The sequence below is a fragment of the Dendrobates tinctorius genome, unplaced genomic scaffold (assembly GCF_039654945.1).
Source record: "Dendrobates tinctorius isolate UK_male_01 unplaced genomic scaffold, ASM3965494v1 ptg000021l, whole genome shotgun sequence".
In the NCBI taxonomy this organism is placed as follows: Eukaryota; Metazoa; Chordata; class Amphibia; order Anura; family Dendrobatidae; genus Dendrobates; species Dendrobates tinctorius.
Genome location: NW_027361689.1, coordinates 44807959 through 44824324, shown reverse-complemented (window position 1 = coordinate 44824324; position 16366 = coordinate 44807959). Strand labels below are relative to the sequence as shown.

The 16366-nt window shown below is 45.1% G+C and overlaps 1 long non-coding RNA gene across 1 annotated transcript in view; it reads right to left on the bottom strand.

Moving 5' to 3' along the window:
- Positions 1–888: 888 nt before the first annotated feature.
- The window catches only part of LOC141083745 (uncharacterized), an 84819-nt gene continuing 69341 nt past the window's right edge, over positions 889–16366 (bottom strand). The window contains exons 2-3 of the long non-coding RNA XR_012230819.1: positions 2548–2719; positions 889–2382 (exon numbers count right to left, since the gene is read on the bottom strand). This is a non-coding gene — a long non-coding RNA (uncharacterized lncRNA). The remainder of the gene's footprint in view (positions 2383–2547; positions 2720–16366) is intronic.

Genomic DNA, 16366 nt, shown 5'->3' with positions numbered 1-16366 from the left:
CCTGCCACAGATACCAGAGTAGGAGGCTGTAAATGCCCTGCTCTCACCAAAGACTTGGGACACAACAGCAATTGGATAGAGAGCCAGGACTCAGGAGATGAGTCCCCAAGAGAGGCTACAGCTGTCTGTCATACAAGTATAGTTCTAGGAACATCTGAAGAGGCATTTCAGAGTAACTAAGGACTGGAGTGCTTCGCACTACAAAGCGCTAGGAAGGAGACTGCACAGCCCTTCTTCTGAGAGAGAATCCTGATCTGCTTCCAGGCTAACCTGCTCCAACACCATCTGTAATCAGGACTCTGGACTGCACATACTCAGTAAAGGTACAGAAACTACAACCGCTGTGTCTTGTCTGTTCCCTATGCTTTCGGCACTGCTACATCCCCGCGCCGGTTACATCTACACTGCCCTTGGACTACAGCTCCACCTGTGGGGAGCTTTACCATCTAAGCTGCACATACCATCAGTCACAGCGGATCTGTATGCAGCGTTGGCCTAACACCATATTTGCCAAACACCACGGGTGGCGTCACGAACTTTCCTACTAATAACTACATCTCATTACTTGGGCACCCAGGGCCACGGACCGGGTCATCGCTGCTGTGACACATCCCCCTGACACCAGCCCATTACCGAGTACCCCACAGTCCTGGGAGGGTGACCCACATACAAGGAAAACTGATTTCCTGTTTCTACATAGAGCTTAGAAGCATTCAGCTAGTCAATTGTTAATCACGTGATGTCATAGACCTAATGGAAAAGAGAAGAATTAACTGTGCAGAAAGGCAAATTGAGCAATTGTAAGTGCTATATAATATATGACTGAGCTCAACATATTCCACAATGATATATGTCATGTGGAAAGAAAGTGAAGATAACAGAAAATATAAATTGTTAAAAAATTATTCTTTATCGAATATATTAAAAAATAGGAAAATTAAAAAGACAGCGCAATAGGCCTCCAAAAAAGAGGAGGATAAGCTGTGGCAAAGAAAGACATGGAAAAAAAAAACAATAACCCTATAGGTATGTATAAATACAAAAAGGTTCTTACATGCAAATTAGTCACTACAAAAATCAACATGCCTTAGTAAATGACAATAATCACCATTGTTTGTTACTACTAAGTTTTGCAAAAAGCAATATTGCACATGAATACACAGAGGTTCTAACTTGCAAACTAGTCACTACAAGGTTCAGCATGCCTCAGTACACAAAAATTAGCTATTGTGTTACTACTAAGTATCTGCAAAAAGAGCAGTGTTGCACATTGCCCATGTGCCTGTTAGAAACCTGGGTATAATGTAGGGTTAATAGGTTGGAATACACCAGGGAGCTGCACAGAGTAACAAGTTTATAATGGATGTGCTTATGTATAAAGCAAAGGACTGATGGTTATTACCTGGTATTAAGACGTGTGCCAGGTTAGGTGCAGCATCCACCAGTGAAAGGTAATTGATTGCCGCAGGCTGTCTCCCCCCGCCCGACGAGCGCCGTTTCGCTAAGGAGCTTCTTCCAGGGGTGTGGAGATAAGGAGGTGTCAGAGTAATATTTATGCCAAGGTGCTAGATACCGGGAAGGATTGTAAAGGAGCTTCCATTGGTCTATTGCAGCGCACGTCAAAAAGTCCCGCCTCCTTTTGCTAATGGGACTTCCGCAATTGCGCTCTGTGGCACGCAAGTGAAGCACACTGCGTGTCACTATTCAGAGTACTTCCGGTGGTCAGTAGGAGGATTCAAGACTAGCGCGTGCGCATTAGACACTGGAAGTATAAATATAGCCTCGACTGCATTTGTAGGAAGGGACCGGACACAAAAATATGTAAATGAGAGAAGTGAACTGAGGATGAGTGGAGGTGTGTGAATGTAGATGAAGAGGAATGAACCCGTGTGTGTATGTGAAGGACCTGTTAGGGGCGAGTGTATGAATAGAAGAGGCATGTTAATATACCAAAAAGTAATGAGAATAAATTGCCTGCATGAGGTGAATGTGAAGGAGACATGATGTGTGTGAACACAAAGGTGCAGGCGTGAAAAGTGAATAAATTACATTGGTGGACACAAGACAATGATAAACATATAAATGTCAATAAAATTATGATAATAACGATATATGTAAACCCAAAATTGTGTATACATGATACATACCAAAGAAGAGGCATAAATTACACGAAAGACATGGGGCTGAAAATACACATGTAAATATAAATAAAAATAATAATAAAATAAGGAACATGTGCAGTGAATAAAAAAAAGTGAGAAAAGTGTCCATATTGTTTCTTCCACAATCACTCTAACCCGGATCATGATCTTCTCCTGAAATTATGGCTTTTAGAAGAGTAGGTAAAAGGAATCATCAGGAGGCAACATCGAAACAGAGCACCTTGGGATGAAATAAGGAATTAAAATGAGTAAGACCACAATTTTTTTGGATAAAGCAAAGGAAAAGTGGGAAAGAAAAAACAATATAATATGATGACTGCAATATATTAAGAGGATACAATATTTGATGGGAGTGCTTCCTTAAATTAATAATTTGTAAAAGTACCATTTGAATTGATGACCACTTTTATTAATTTTTGATAGGAGTCTATGAGCATGGCATATCTGGAATTGGTGATCTTTGCCCACTGTTCTTTGCTCCGCATCTGTCAAATTGTGAGAACATCTCCTGTGCTCAGGACTCAGATCTGTGGTCTTGCTGCGACTTTAATTTCCTTCTGATGAAACAATTCTTTTTTTTAAAGTCATTGAATTGAACTCTCAGCTTCAATGTATAAAACAAATCAAACTCAGAAATGTACATTATAGATTGTTGTAAAGTCAACATATACAGGACAACTTCATTCAACAGAAAACCATAAATATCATCTGTACAATTGTAAAATCAATATTGTAATATCTGTATATCCCCTGCTCAGACCCAACTTCTGTTCAGCATCAGCGATCAGAACTTTGAAAACATATTGGCTCAGATCAGAAGACAGTTGGAGCCTGAGTGTTAGAGGTGTAGGAGGTTGTAAGAGATGCACACCATCCACCCCATACTTTAGTAAATTTTTGTGGACATCCTCTATTTTTGTATAACAAACTTTCCTAGAGAATTGTAATAAATTCTTCCATTGGGGAAAGGGAAGTGTTCTATCCCCCATACACTTGAGGCCTATCATCTTCTTGGCCAGGAAACAAGGGTATTACATACCTGGTAATGTGTTTTTTCATGGGACATGACGGCACCACGAGAGAGGGGATCCGCCCAGCGAGGACAGGAAACCTTCAAGATAAAAGGGGCGGCTCCTCTCTCCGCATCAGTTGTTTTACAGAGCATGAGAGGAACTCCGCAGGTTAGTGTACACATAAATAATACATCCTTTACACTACTAAATTTCCAACACCAAAGGGAGTGTATAATGCTAATAATGCACCCAACTAATGACGTGATCAATAGGGAGGGCATATAAGGGTGCCGTCATGTCTCATGAAAAAACACATTACCAGGTATGTAATACCCATGTTTTTCCATTCTACATGACGGCACCACGAGAGAGTTACAGAGATTTGTATTCTCTTTAGGGAGGGATCACTGCTTGTAACACTCTTCTCCCGAATGTGAGATCAGAGGTAGCAGATAGGTCTAATCTGTAATGTTTGAAAGAGGTAGATGGAAAGGACCAAGTGGCCGCCTTACAGATTTGGTCGATGGAGGCGTCCGCTTTCTTCGCCCAGGTCGTCGCCATGGCCCTCGTGGAGTGGGCTTTTAGGCCTTCTGGAACCGCCCTGCCTGCACTACTATACGCTAGCATGATGGCCTCTCTCACCCATCTAGCTATAGTCTGCTTAGAGGCTTTAAGGCCTTTTCTTGCCCCCTGGTATGAGACAAATAAGGCCCTCTGTTTTCTCCAAGGTTTTGTCATCTCTGAATACTGTAGGATACATCTCCTAACGTCTAAGCAATGAAGTCTCTCCTCCTTCTGGTTACCGGGGTTAGGAAAAAAGGATGGTAAGACAATCTCCTGAGCCCTGTGGAATTTCGACACTGCCTTAAGGAGGTATGCTGGGTCTAATTTTAACACAACCCTATCGTCCATGACCTGAGTGTATGGCGGGTCTGCTGACAGTGCGTGTAAGTCTCCAACTCTACGGGCCGATGTGAGTGCCACTAATAAGGCTGTCTTTAAAGTTAACACTTTATCTGACGCTGTGTTTAGCGGTTCAAATGGACTTTCTGTCAGAGATGATAGGACTAAATTTAGATCCCAGGGAGGAGGCATAGGAGACAGGACAGAGTCAGCTCTAGTACAGACCCAGATTAACCTGGTCACCCATCTATGGTTTGCCAGGTCATAGTTGAATAAGGCTGCCAGGGCTGAAACGTGAACTTTGAGGGTACTGACAGCTAACCCCAACTCTAAACCCTTCTGCAGAAACTCCAGTACTGCCCTTACCGGTACTTCTCCCTCCCATATCGGGCCTGAGGTAGATAAAAATTTCCTCCATGTCCTTCCATAAATTTTCGTAGTCACTGGTTTTCTGCTACTGAGTAAGGTGGATACTAACCCCGCTGAGAAACCTTTTTTCTCTAACAGTGACCTTTCAAATTCCAGGCTGTCAAATGCAGCCTGGACTTCGGAGGGTAATTGAAGGGACCCTGTGTTAGCAGGTTGTGATCCTCTGGGAGCACCCATGGGTCCGTCACTGACATCACTTTCAGCCAGTAAAACCACGGTCTTATCGGCCAAAAAGGAGCTATCGTAATTAGTCTGGCTTGGTCCTCCCTGATCTTCCTCAGAACTGCTGGAATGAGGCATATTGGACTGAAGGCGTACAAGAGACCTGGTGTCCACTTTATCCTGAAGGCGTCTACTGCCAACGGCCTGTCTGCTGGACTTAGGGAGCAGAATTTTTGAACTTTCTTGTTGGTTTTTGAGGCGAAGAGATCTATGATGGGTTTCCCCCACATATGCACAATCCGTTGAAAAATGGACTCTTTTAGGCACCATTCTCCTTGCCCCAGGTGGTTCCTGCTCAGAAAGTCTGCCTTCAGGTTGTCTACGTCTCGAATATGTTAGGCCGATAATGAAAGGAACTGGTGTTCTGCTAGAGCCATGATCCTTCCTGCTATTCGCATCAGGGACTGAGAACGGGTGCCCCCCTGGTGGTTCACATATGCGACTGCTGTCCGGTTGTCTGATAGGACTCTCACATGATGTCCTCTTAGGTGTGTCAACAATCCTTCCAGCGCCCTTTCGATGGCTAGTAGCTCCCACTCGTTTGAGGATAGATTTCTTTCCTCCTGGACCCAGGGATCCTAGAGCCATAGTGTGTCTAGATGGGCTCCCCAGCCCCAAGGACTGGCATCCGTTGTGACTACTCTGGAGGCTGTGTATGTCCAGGGCACTCCTATTGGAGAGGACTCTATCTGTAACCACCACTTGAGTGACTGGAGTACAGGGTCCGGGAGGGTGAGCTTCTGCTCTAACTGCCCCTGAAGCCTCAGGTCATTTTGTAGAACACACCACTGAAGTTCTCTTGTGTGAAACTGGGCCCATTTTACAGCTGGTATGCAGGAAGTTAGGGACGCCAACACTGACATGGCCCTTCTCAGAGTCATTTCTGTTTTTTTTAATGTTGCCATGATTAGATTTTTGATTTTCTCTTCTTTCTCCTCTGGAAGGCGACATTCCTGTACCACCGAGTCCATTGTTAAGCCCAAAAAATTCTGGATCATTGCTGGTAACAGTTTGGATTTTTTGAGGTTCAGTTGCCAACCCAGGGTCTGTAGTGTCTCCATCACTATTTTGACTTGTTCTTGACAATGAGAGAAATTTCTTCCCACTATCAAGAAGTCGTCCAGATATGGTATCACCAGAGTGTCTTTTTCCCTGAGATGCGCTGTGACCTCTGCAATTAATTTTGTGAAGACTCGGGGGGGCTATCGCCACACCAAAGGGCAGAGCCCTGTATTGAAAGTGACACCACTGAGACCTTATCTGGACGGCCACTGAGATATTTGCGGTCTTGTTGCCGGATCGGGACATGATAGTAAGCATCCTTGAGATCCACGACTGCCATGAAGCACTGAGGATAGAGGAGCTTCACCGCTGACCTTATCGTTTCCATCTTGAAACTATCAGATATTTGTTGAGGCCTTTCAAATTTATAATCGTCCTCCAGGAATTGTCTGGCTTTTTTATAAGAAATAGGGGGAAGTAAAACCCTTCCTCCTTCTCTTTTTCCAGAATTTCTTCCAGGACATGTTTTTCTAGAAGTGATAATACTTCTCCTTCCAGACTTTCGTGTTTTTCTTGAGATGACTGTACTGGAGTCTGCATGTATCTTCGTGGCGGCCAGTGGTGGAATCTTAATTCCAGACCCGACCCTACTATTTGCCGGATCCAGGTACTGGATGAGATCTTCTCCCAGGCTGGGAGGAAGTGAGAGAGCCTTCCCCCCACCTGAGATGGACCATCACTGGGAGGGTTTTTTGGCGTCTTTGGAGGGCTTGCCGAAATAGAAGCCTCTCCCGCCTCTGGCTCGCTTGTCAGAATTGTTTCTGTCTCAATCTCTGTACTGCTGTCTTCTGAATTTTCGGCCCTTCTGAAAGGAGCGCCGAAAGGCCTGAAATGGCTGTTTTGGGAAATTCTTTTTGTCGCTGGCTTTCTCCAACACGTCATCCAATGCCGGTCCAAACAGGAAATTTCCCTCACATGGCAGAGAGCAGAGTTTCATCTTTGCCTGAGTGTCCCCCGGCCAGCATTTGTGCCATACTGCCCGACGACCTACATTGGTTAAGGCCGCTGACTTTGCTGCTAGCCTGGCTGAATCTGCTGAAGCCTCAGCGAGAGAGACTGCTGCTGCTCTGATGGCCGGCAATGCTTCCAGAATAGATTCCCTGGGGACTCCTTGCTCTAGCTGGTCTTCCAGGTTGTCCACCCATATTTTCAGGGACCTAGCCACACAAGTGGCTGCGATGGCGGGTCTTAGGGCCCCAGCTGTGGCCTCCCAGGCCGTTTTAAGACAATTGTCTGTCTTTTGGTCCAGAGGTTCTTTTAGACAACCTAAATCCTCAAAGGGTAGGGAGGATTTCCTGGCGACTTTTGATATCGCTACATCAATTTTTGGAGCTCTATCCCAGGATGAGGATGCCTCTTCCTCAAAGGGGTACCTCCTTTTTAGGGAATTGATTATCTGAGACTTCTTCTCTGGTTTTTCCCATTCCCGTTTTATGAGTCTTTCCAGTTGCTCATCAATAGGGAAGGCTCTACGTTTTTTCTTTTGTAGTCCACTAAACATGAGTTCCTGAGCTGTCTTTTTTGCTCGCTCATCTACCAACCCCATGGTAGACCGGATTGCTTTTATAAGCTTATCTATAGCTTCTACTGGGAATGCGTCTATCCGTATCCGCTGATTGTAATGCCCTTACTGATTTGCAAACCTCTGTTTGAATTAGGGTTCTCAGACTGTCAGAGAATGAGGGTGTTTCTTCCGCTACTGTCTTGTTAATACAATCCTGGCACAACCTTTTATTCCAGGATGCTCCTAAGGGACTATTGCATAAAGGACATTCTTTATTTTTTGTTTTTTCCCTACTCTTCTTAGGGACCTCCTACACTCTTAGACTATACACTTGCTGTGCCAATTCTTTGGAATGCACTTCCCAGGTCAATACGATTAGTCCCCAATTCACACAATTTTAAGCGTGTCCTGAAAACGCATTTATTCAGACTGGCCTACCGCCTCAACACATTAGCCTAATCTATCCCTATGTGGCACAGCCAAAAGTTTTTTTACCATAACCAGGTTCCCCGCATCATGTTCCCACATGATTTATGCATCCATTAGCCCACTGCATCCGTACTATTACACACTTAACATTATGGCTGGTCCATACAATCAGGGCAACTGTTACCACCCACCTTTTGTGTCTCCCCTGTTTTCCTCACAGATTGTAAGCTTGCGAGCAGGGCCCTCATTCCTCTTGGTATCTGTTATGATCTATGTGATTATTGTTATGCTGTAATGTATATTGTCTGTACAAGTCCCCTCTGAAATGTAAAGTGCTGCGGAATATGTCAGCGCTATAGAAATAAAATTTATTATTATTACTGCACCCCGCCAATGTATGTAAAAGAGGGGAGAGGAGACAGGAGAGAGAAAGAGAACAGACATTAGAGTGCTGGACTTTCTCGAAGCTCACTCACCACTCGGATGCTTCACAGAACGGGTTTCGGATCTGGAGGCTGACTGGTCTTCTCAATGTCTCCCAAAGAGACTAGGGACCCCTCCCTCTTGTGGTGACGATCCGCCTGTGCGCTGCCCGAGGGGCTCCCACTGCTGCTGCGGCGTGTCTGGCTCTTTTCCTCTGAGCGCGACCGCCACTCTTTTGCCTTCTGGCGCAGTTGTAAGTGCTCTGGCGAAGGGCTCTCCATTCTATGAACTGTTTAGCTGCTGCTGCTTTGTCACATCCAACCCAAAAATGGTGTGGTGACGCCTGCCAGCACTTCCTGTTGCTTTAAATAGCAGCACTCTTTTTTTTTTTTTTCTTTCTTTTTTTTTTTTCTTTAATTAATTGGCACACCTGGTTGATCCTGCACCTGCTGGCCGCTTGCGCTTTATGCCCCCTACGCCTGCGCACTCTAGCTTGCCTGTGCACACACCTGGCACCACATACGGTGCGCGCCCCTTGTTATGTGGCCGCTTGCTGTGCGCTCCCCCAGCTGCCTGCCGGGTGTCGCGCCGCACTTCCGGGTCGCCCACAACTTCTTCCGGCCGCTAGGTGGGTGTACCCGGCCTCCTCGCAGCTCTGGCCCCGTCATGCGCGTTCACAGTGCGCACGCCTTGCTGACCCCTGCGCCCGAGCGTCCCCCTCAGCAGCGCGTACCCGGCTTCCCTGCCGGTGCGCGCCCGGGACTCTTGCGGTGTTCCCACGCCCTCGGCTGCCATGACACCTGCGCCCTCATACCTGCTTCCTTCGGACCCCTGCCGACTGGCTGTCACCTGAGGGAATATGGACGTCACCCTGGCCACCACTGCTCACAGGTACTTACTTCCAGGGTTTATCCAGGGGGTCTGGTGTCTGGCCTCAACAGGGAGGGTACACATATGTGGCCTCCAAGGAGCATTGCTTCTGCCTGGGCACCGATGTGCCACACGGGCTGCATGGCCACTGTACGTCGACAGGGAAGGAACACAGAAAGTGGCCTCCGTGCACTTTTTATGGGGTATATCAACGTCTGGGAGGGTACACCGCATGTGGTCTCCAAGGCATCCAACTTCACCTGGGCAATCTGCCTCACAGGCTGTGGCCATGCACTCACTCAGGGGGGACATAGGAATATATGGCCCCCGAGGCGACTACCGGTACCTGGCGACGGGCGTAGCAAACCGGTGCCTGCCATTAATCACCCGACCCTGGCCCAGGCATCTTCTTCTTTCTTCCTTCTTCAAGAGGTTTTCATCTTGAGGGTTCCCCATCGAGGACAGGAAACCAACTGATGCGGAGAGAGGAGCAGCCCCTTTTATCTTGAAGGTTTCCTGTCCTCGCTGGGCGGATCCCCTCTCTCGTGGTGCTATCATGTAGAATGGAAAAAAGAGTTTCCTTTAGAAAGATACAAATATGAGGGGTCCATAAGGACTCTTCTAAGATACCCAACAAACAGACCTCTGGTGTGTTTGTGATGGGTATTCCCAAGATGTCTTCCAGTAATTCCATATCAAAAGTCTGTGCAAGATATTTTGCAGCAAAAAGAGCTAGAATGGCAACGCCTACCCATTTTCTGAAGCCTTTTAGGGGGTAAATAAGATTGGTGTAAGAAGTATAGCTTTATCATTATTATATTGATTGCAGGAGTCACATGAATTGGACATTCCAGTGCCTCCTCCCAATCCTCCAAACTTACATGCGGAATCCTAGTTCTCAACATCTCTTCAACAGAGTAGTTTTCAGGCTACCTTTGCGCTTAGTAAGAGTGTGTATAACATGCTGAGTATAACATTTTTGAGGTGTAGATGACAAGAGCGAGCCAATGATCGGATGTAGGGAGTCTATGAAATATCTGAATCAAGTATGACCCTAAGACAGTTTGCATGTTGCTGGGGAGTAATGGCAGAACCACACACGGAAATGACAATATCGGTCATAGGTAGGTTATTGGAGGGAGGAAACACAGTGAGATCAGTTTTCGACAGGTTCAGTTTCAGATAGAGGGAGCACATGATGTTAGAGATAGCACTGGTGTTTTGTAATAATGCAGGCATGATGTCAGGAGCCGATGTGTATAATTGGGTGTCATCAGCATAGAGATGGTACTGGAAAACAAATCTATTGCTCACTTTTTCTTCCCTGACTGGTTCAAAGACAGAGTGAGTTAAGACCCCGTCACACACAGCGATCTCGCTAGCGACATCGCTGCTGAGTCACAAGCTTTGTGACGCAACAGCAATCTCACCAGTGAGATCGCTGTGTGTGACACTTCACAGCGACCGGCCCCCCTGCCGGGTATCGCTGATCATCCTGGAATGGCCAGGACATTTTTTTGATCGCTGGTTTCCCGCTGGCCAGCACGCATTGCTACGTGTGACAGGCGGGAAACCAGCGATCAGCGAGCTGCCGCTGGTAACTAAGGTAAACATGGAGTTTCTGAGCGGCGCGCAGCACTTAGAAACCCGATGTGTACCTTGGTTACCAGCTCCCTGCACCAGCGTGCTGGTAATTAAGGTACACAGTGGGTAACTAAGCGACGTGCATCGCTTGTTACCCACGTGTCGCTTGTGCTGATCGCTGGTGAAGCTGCCTGTTTGGCAGCTCACCAGCGATCATGTAGCGACACACCAGCGATCCAGACAAGGTAATATCGTTGTCAGGATCGCTGGTGTGTCGCTATGTGTGACGGGGCCCTTAGATATAGGGTGGTGGAGGGAGGACAGTGCTTAGTATTAGGGGATTAGGAGTACATTTCCTGTCACATATGCTCAAATTTTTCTTTGAAATAATTGGCCAGATCGTCAGTTCTGATGTCTGTGGTCGAGGCCTTTAACCCCTTCACTACCAAGGGTGGTTTGCACGTTAACTACCGGGCCAATTTTTACAATTCTGACCACTGTCCCTTTATGAGGTCATAACTCTGAAACGCTTCCGTGGATCCCGGTGATTCTGACATTGTTTTCTCGTGACATATTGTACTTCATGTTAGTGGTAAAATTTCATTCATATAACTTGCGTTTATTTATGAGAAAAACGGAAATTTGGCGAAAATTTTGACAATTCCGCAATTTTCCAACTTTGAATTTTTATGCCCTTAAATCAGAGATATGGCACACAAAAAAGTTAATAAGTAACATTTGCCACATGTTTACTTTACATCAGCACAATTTTGGAACCAAAATTTTTATTTGTTAGTAAGATATAAGGGTTAAAAGTTGACCAGCGATCTCTCATTTTTGCAACACCATTTTATTTTTACGGACCACATCACATTTGAAGCCACTTTGAGGGGTTTATATGATAGAAAATACCCAAAAGTGACACCATTCTAAAAACTGCACCCCTTAAGGTGCTTAAAACCACATTCAAGGAGTTTATTAACCCTTCAGGTGCATCACAGGAATTTTTTGAATATTTAAAAAAAATTAACATTTAACTTTTTTTCACAAAAAAAATTACTTCAGGTTCAATTTTTTTTATTTTACCAAGTGTAACAGGAGAAATTGGACTGCAAAACTTATTGTGCAATTTGTCCTGAGCACGCTGATACCTGACATGTGGGGGGGAACCACTGTTTCGGCGCATGGCAGAGCTCAGAAGGGAAGGAGCGCCGTTTGACTTTTTCAATGCAAAATTGGCTGGAATTCTGATCAGACGCCATGTTGCGTTTGGAGAACCCCTGATGTACCTAAACAGTGGAAACCCCCCAAAAGTGACCCCATTTTGGAAACTAGACCCCCCCCAAGGAACTTATCTAGATATGTGGTGAGAAATTTAAACCCACAAGGGCTTCACAGAAGTTTATAATGTACAGAGGAACAATTAAAAAATCATATTTTTTCCACAAAATGATCTTTTCACCCCAATTTTTATTTTCCCAAGGGTAACAGGACCCTAAAAGTTATTGTGCAATTTGTCCTGAGTACGCTGATACCCCATATGTGGGTGTAAATGACTATTTGGGCGCATGGCAGAGCTCGGAAGGCAAGCAGCGCCATTTGACTTTTTTGGCTGGAATTGAGATCAGACACCATGTCGCGTTTGGAAAGCCCCTGATGTACCAAAACAGTGGAAACCCCCCACAAATGACCCCATTTTGGAAACTAGACCCCCCAAGGAACTTATCTAGATGTGTGGTGAGAACTTTGAACCCCCAAGTGCTTCACAGAAGTTTATAACGCCCAGGCGTGAAAATAACAAAAAAAATTTTTTCCACAAAAATAATATTTTTGCCCCCAAAAATTCTTATTTTCCTAAGGGCAACAGGAGAAATAGGATCCCAAAAGTTGTTTTGCAAATTGTCCTGAGTAGGCTGAAACCCCATATGAGGGGGTAAAGCACTGGGTGCATGGCAGAGCTTGGAAGGGAAGGAGCACCATTTGACTTTTTCAACGCAGAATTGGCTGGAATTGAGATCAGATGCCATGTTGCGTTTGGAGAGCACCTGATGTGGGCAAATAGTGGAAACCCCCAATTCTAGCCCTAACCCTAGCCATAACCCTAACCCTAGCCCTAACCCTAATGGGAAAATGGAAATAAATACATTTTTTTAATTTTATTATTTTTCCCTAACTAAGGCTAGTTTCACACTTGCTTTTTTTTTGCAGCGCGTTTTTCCCACAAAAAACGCATTGAAAAAACGCATACAAAAGCATACAACTGCTGCGTTTTTTTCAAGCATTTTTATGAGCATGCATGAAAAAAACGCAGCGTTTTTATGCGTTTGTATGCATTTTTAGTGCGTTTTTACCGCGTTTGCGTTTTTTTCCAACATTAGGTGGCCCCTCACACTAACCCAAACCATGACTTTACTAACCCTAACCCTGACCCTAACCCTGACCCTAACCCTTAACCAAATCATACTTAACCCTAACCCAAACCCTTAACCCTAACTAACCCTGACCCTAACCCTGACCCTAACCCTGACCCTAACCCTTAACCAAACCATACTTAACCCTAACCCAAACCCTAAACCCTAACTAACCCTAACCCTGACCCTGACCCTAACCCTGACCCTAACCCTGACCCTAACCCTTAACCAAATTATACTTAACCCTAACCCAAACCCTAAACCCTAACTAACCCTAACCCTGACCCTAACCCTGACCCTAACCCTAACCCTGACCCTAACCCTTAACCAAACCATACTTAACCCTAACCCTGACCCTAACCCTTAACCAAACCATACTTGACCCTAACCCTAACCCTGACCCTAACCCTAACCCTGACCCTAACCCTGACCCTGACCATAACCCTTAACCAAACCATACTTAACCCTAACCCTGACCCTAACCCTGACCCTAACCCTTAACCAAACCATACTTAACCCTAACCCTGACCCTAACCCTGACCCTAACCCTTAACCAAACCATACTTAACCCTAACCCTGACCCTAACCCTGACCCTAACCCTTAACCGAACCATACTTAACCCTAACCCTGACCCTGACCATAACCCTAACCCTAAACCCCCTTAACTAACCCAAACTCTAACCCAAACCCCTAAATTCCATGGTTAACAAAAAAAAACGCATGTGCAAAAAAACGCATACATGAGCATGCCAGTGCGCACATATGCGCATCCATAGGCTATAATGGCCATTTTTAGCGCAAAACGTGCGCATATGTGCGCATGCGCTTTTTTGCAGGGCCAAAAAATGCAACATGCTGTGTCTGGAAAATACAAACGCACACCCCAAAAAAACGCAGCGCATGAAAATCGCATACATGCGCTTACCAGCGCGCAGGTATGCGCACCCATGTTAAATATAGGGGAAAAAACGCATGCGCACATATGCGTTTTTTTCCAGCGCTAAAAAACGCAAATGTGAAACCAGCCTAAGGGGGTGATAACGGGGGGTTTGATTTACTATTTATGGCGGTTTTTATGTTTGGCAGCTGTCGCACGCTAAAAGACGCTTTTTATTGTAAAAATAGTTTTTGCATCACCACATATTGAGAGCTATAATTTTTCCATATTTTGACCCACCGAGTCATGTGAGGTCTTATTTTTTGCGGGACGAGTTGACACTTTTATTGGTATCACGTTCGGGCATGTGACATTTTTTGATCGCTTTTTATTTCGTTTTTTGGGACGCAGAATTTACAAAAACCAGCGTTTCATGAATTTCTTTTGGGTGGTGCGTTTACGCCGTTCCAGGTGCGGTAAAATTTATAAGGCGGTTTTATTCTTCGGGTCAGTACGGTTACAGCGATACCTCATTTAGGTGGTTTTTTTATGTTTTGGCGCTTTTATGCAATGAAAACAATTTTATATAAAAAATAATTATTTTTGCATCACTTTATTCTGCGAGCTATAACTTTTTTATTTTTTCTCTGATGATGCTGTATGGTGGCTCGTTTTTTGCGGGACAAGATGATGTTTTCAGTGGTACCATGGATATTTATATGCGTCTTTTTGATCGCGCGTTATTACACTTTTTGTTCGGCGGTATGATAATAAATCATTATTCTTTGCTTCGTTTTTTATTTTTATTTTTTAAGGGGTTCGCTTAAGGGGTTAACTATTGGGACAGTTTTATAGGGCGGGTCGTTACGGACGCGGCGATACCAAATATGTGTACTTTTATTGTTTTTTGGTTTTTTTTATTTCCAAAAAATGAATTTATTGGGGAATATTTTTTTTTTTTTTTTTTAAATTTGGCGATTTTTTTTTTTTTTTTTTATTTTTTTTAATTATTTTTAATTTTTTTTTTACTTTATTACAATGTCCCAGGGGGGACATCACTGTCCTGTGACAGATCGCTGATCTGTCACATCACAGATCACTGTGACAGATCAGCGATCTGTCACAGGCACTGCACAAGCTTCCGCATGCCTGCGCTTTGCAGGCACTGAGGAAGCCAGCTTCCTGCAGGTCCCCGGAGGTCCCCGTCACCATATTGGATCCGGGGACCTGCAGGAAAGGAGTCCCCCGCAGCAGCGCTGCACATTGCACTGCCGTGGGGGGCTCAGGGAAGCAAGGAGGGAGCCCCCTCCTTGCCGATGCTGCCCTTTAACCCCCGGTACACCGCGATCGTGTTTGATCGCGTGTGCAAGGGGTTAACGTGTCGGGGGAGGTCCGTGACCGCCCCTGACACATTGTGCCCGGTGTCAGCTATGATAATTAGCTGACACTCGGCCGCGATCAGCGGCGCTCACCACGTGGGCGCTGCTGATCGCGATGACGTAATATTCCGTCCATGGTAATTAGGTCCATGGTCACATGCACGGAATATTACGTCATTTGTAGGTAAGGGGTTAAGCTTGGATTGATGACGGAATGAAAAGTGTCAAAAAAGATGTTTAGGATTGTTGGATAGTGAAGTAATGTGGGTGTTGAAATAGCAGACTTATATGTTTTAATTATATACTTATAATGGATGAAATCTTCTGCTAGATTGGATTTTCTCCACAGACTATTGGCGCACCAGGAGCACTGCTGTAGAAATCGTGCTTGCACCATGTGCCAGGGTTGTCGGTCTATTCAGAGTTGTTCTATGTGTACGCAGTGCAGCTTCATCCAGGGCACTCTGCAATGTATCATTATAATGTTTCATTGTAGAATCAGGACAGGAGATGGAGGAGATTAGGGCCCATGATGACTTCAAATTCTTCATAAGTTTATACATGATATTAACATGCATAAACTTAAGTGTGGAAAGTGGGGGTGTTTTGAACGGTGGTGACAGTTCTTGACAGAGAAAGAAAGTTGTAGTCAGAGAGGGAGAGGGGAGTTAGTAAAGTCATGCACTGAGTTGAGAGAGGACCAGGTCCAGCATATATCCACCTTTATGTGTAGGAGAGTTAGTTAGCTGTGAGAGGATGAAGGAGGTTAGCGATAAAAGGTGAGAGGCAGATGGGAAGAGGGAATCACCTATGAGGATGTTAAAATCTCCCATGATGAGGGTGGCCATGTCACAGGGTAGAAAATGTGGAAACCAGCTGGCAAAGTGATCCAGGAACTGACAGGAGAGGTCCAGAGAGCGGTACACAACTGCCACTTGAAGGGAGAAGGGGGTTTTAGAGTCTGACAGTGTGAACCTCAAAAGAAGGGCAGATACAGTTGTGGCCAAAAGTATTGACACCCCTGCAATTCTGTCAGATAATACTCAGTTTCTTCCTGAAAATGATTGCAAACACAAATTATTTGGTATTATTATCTT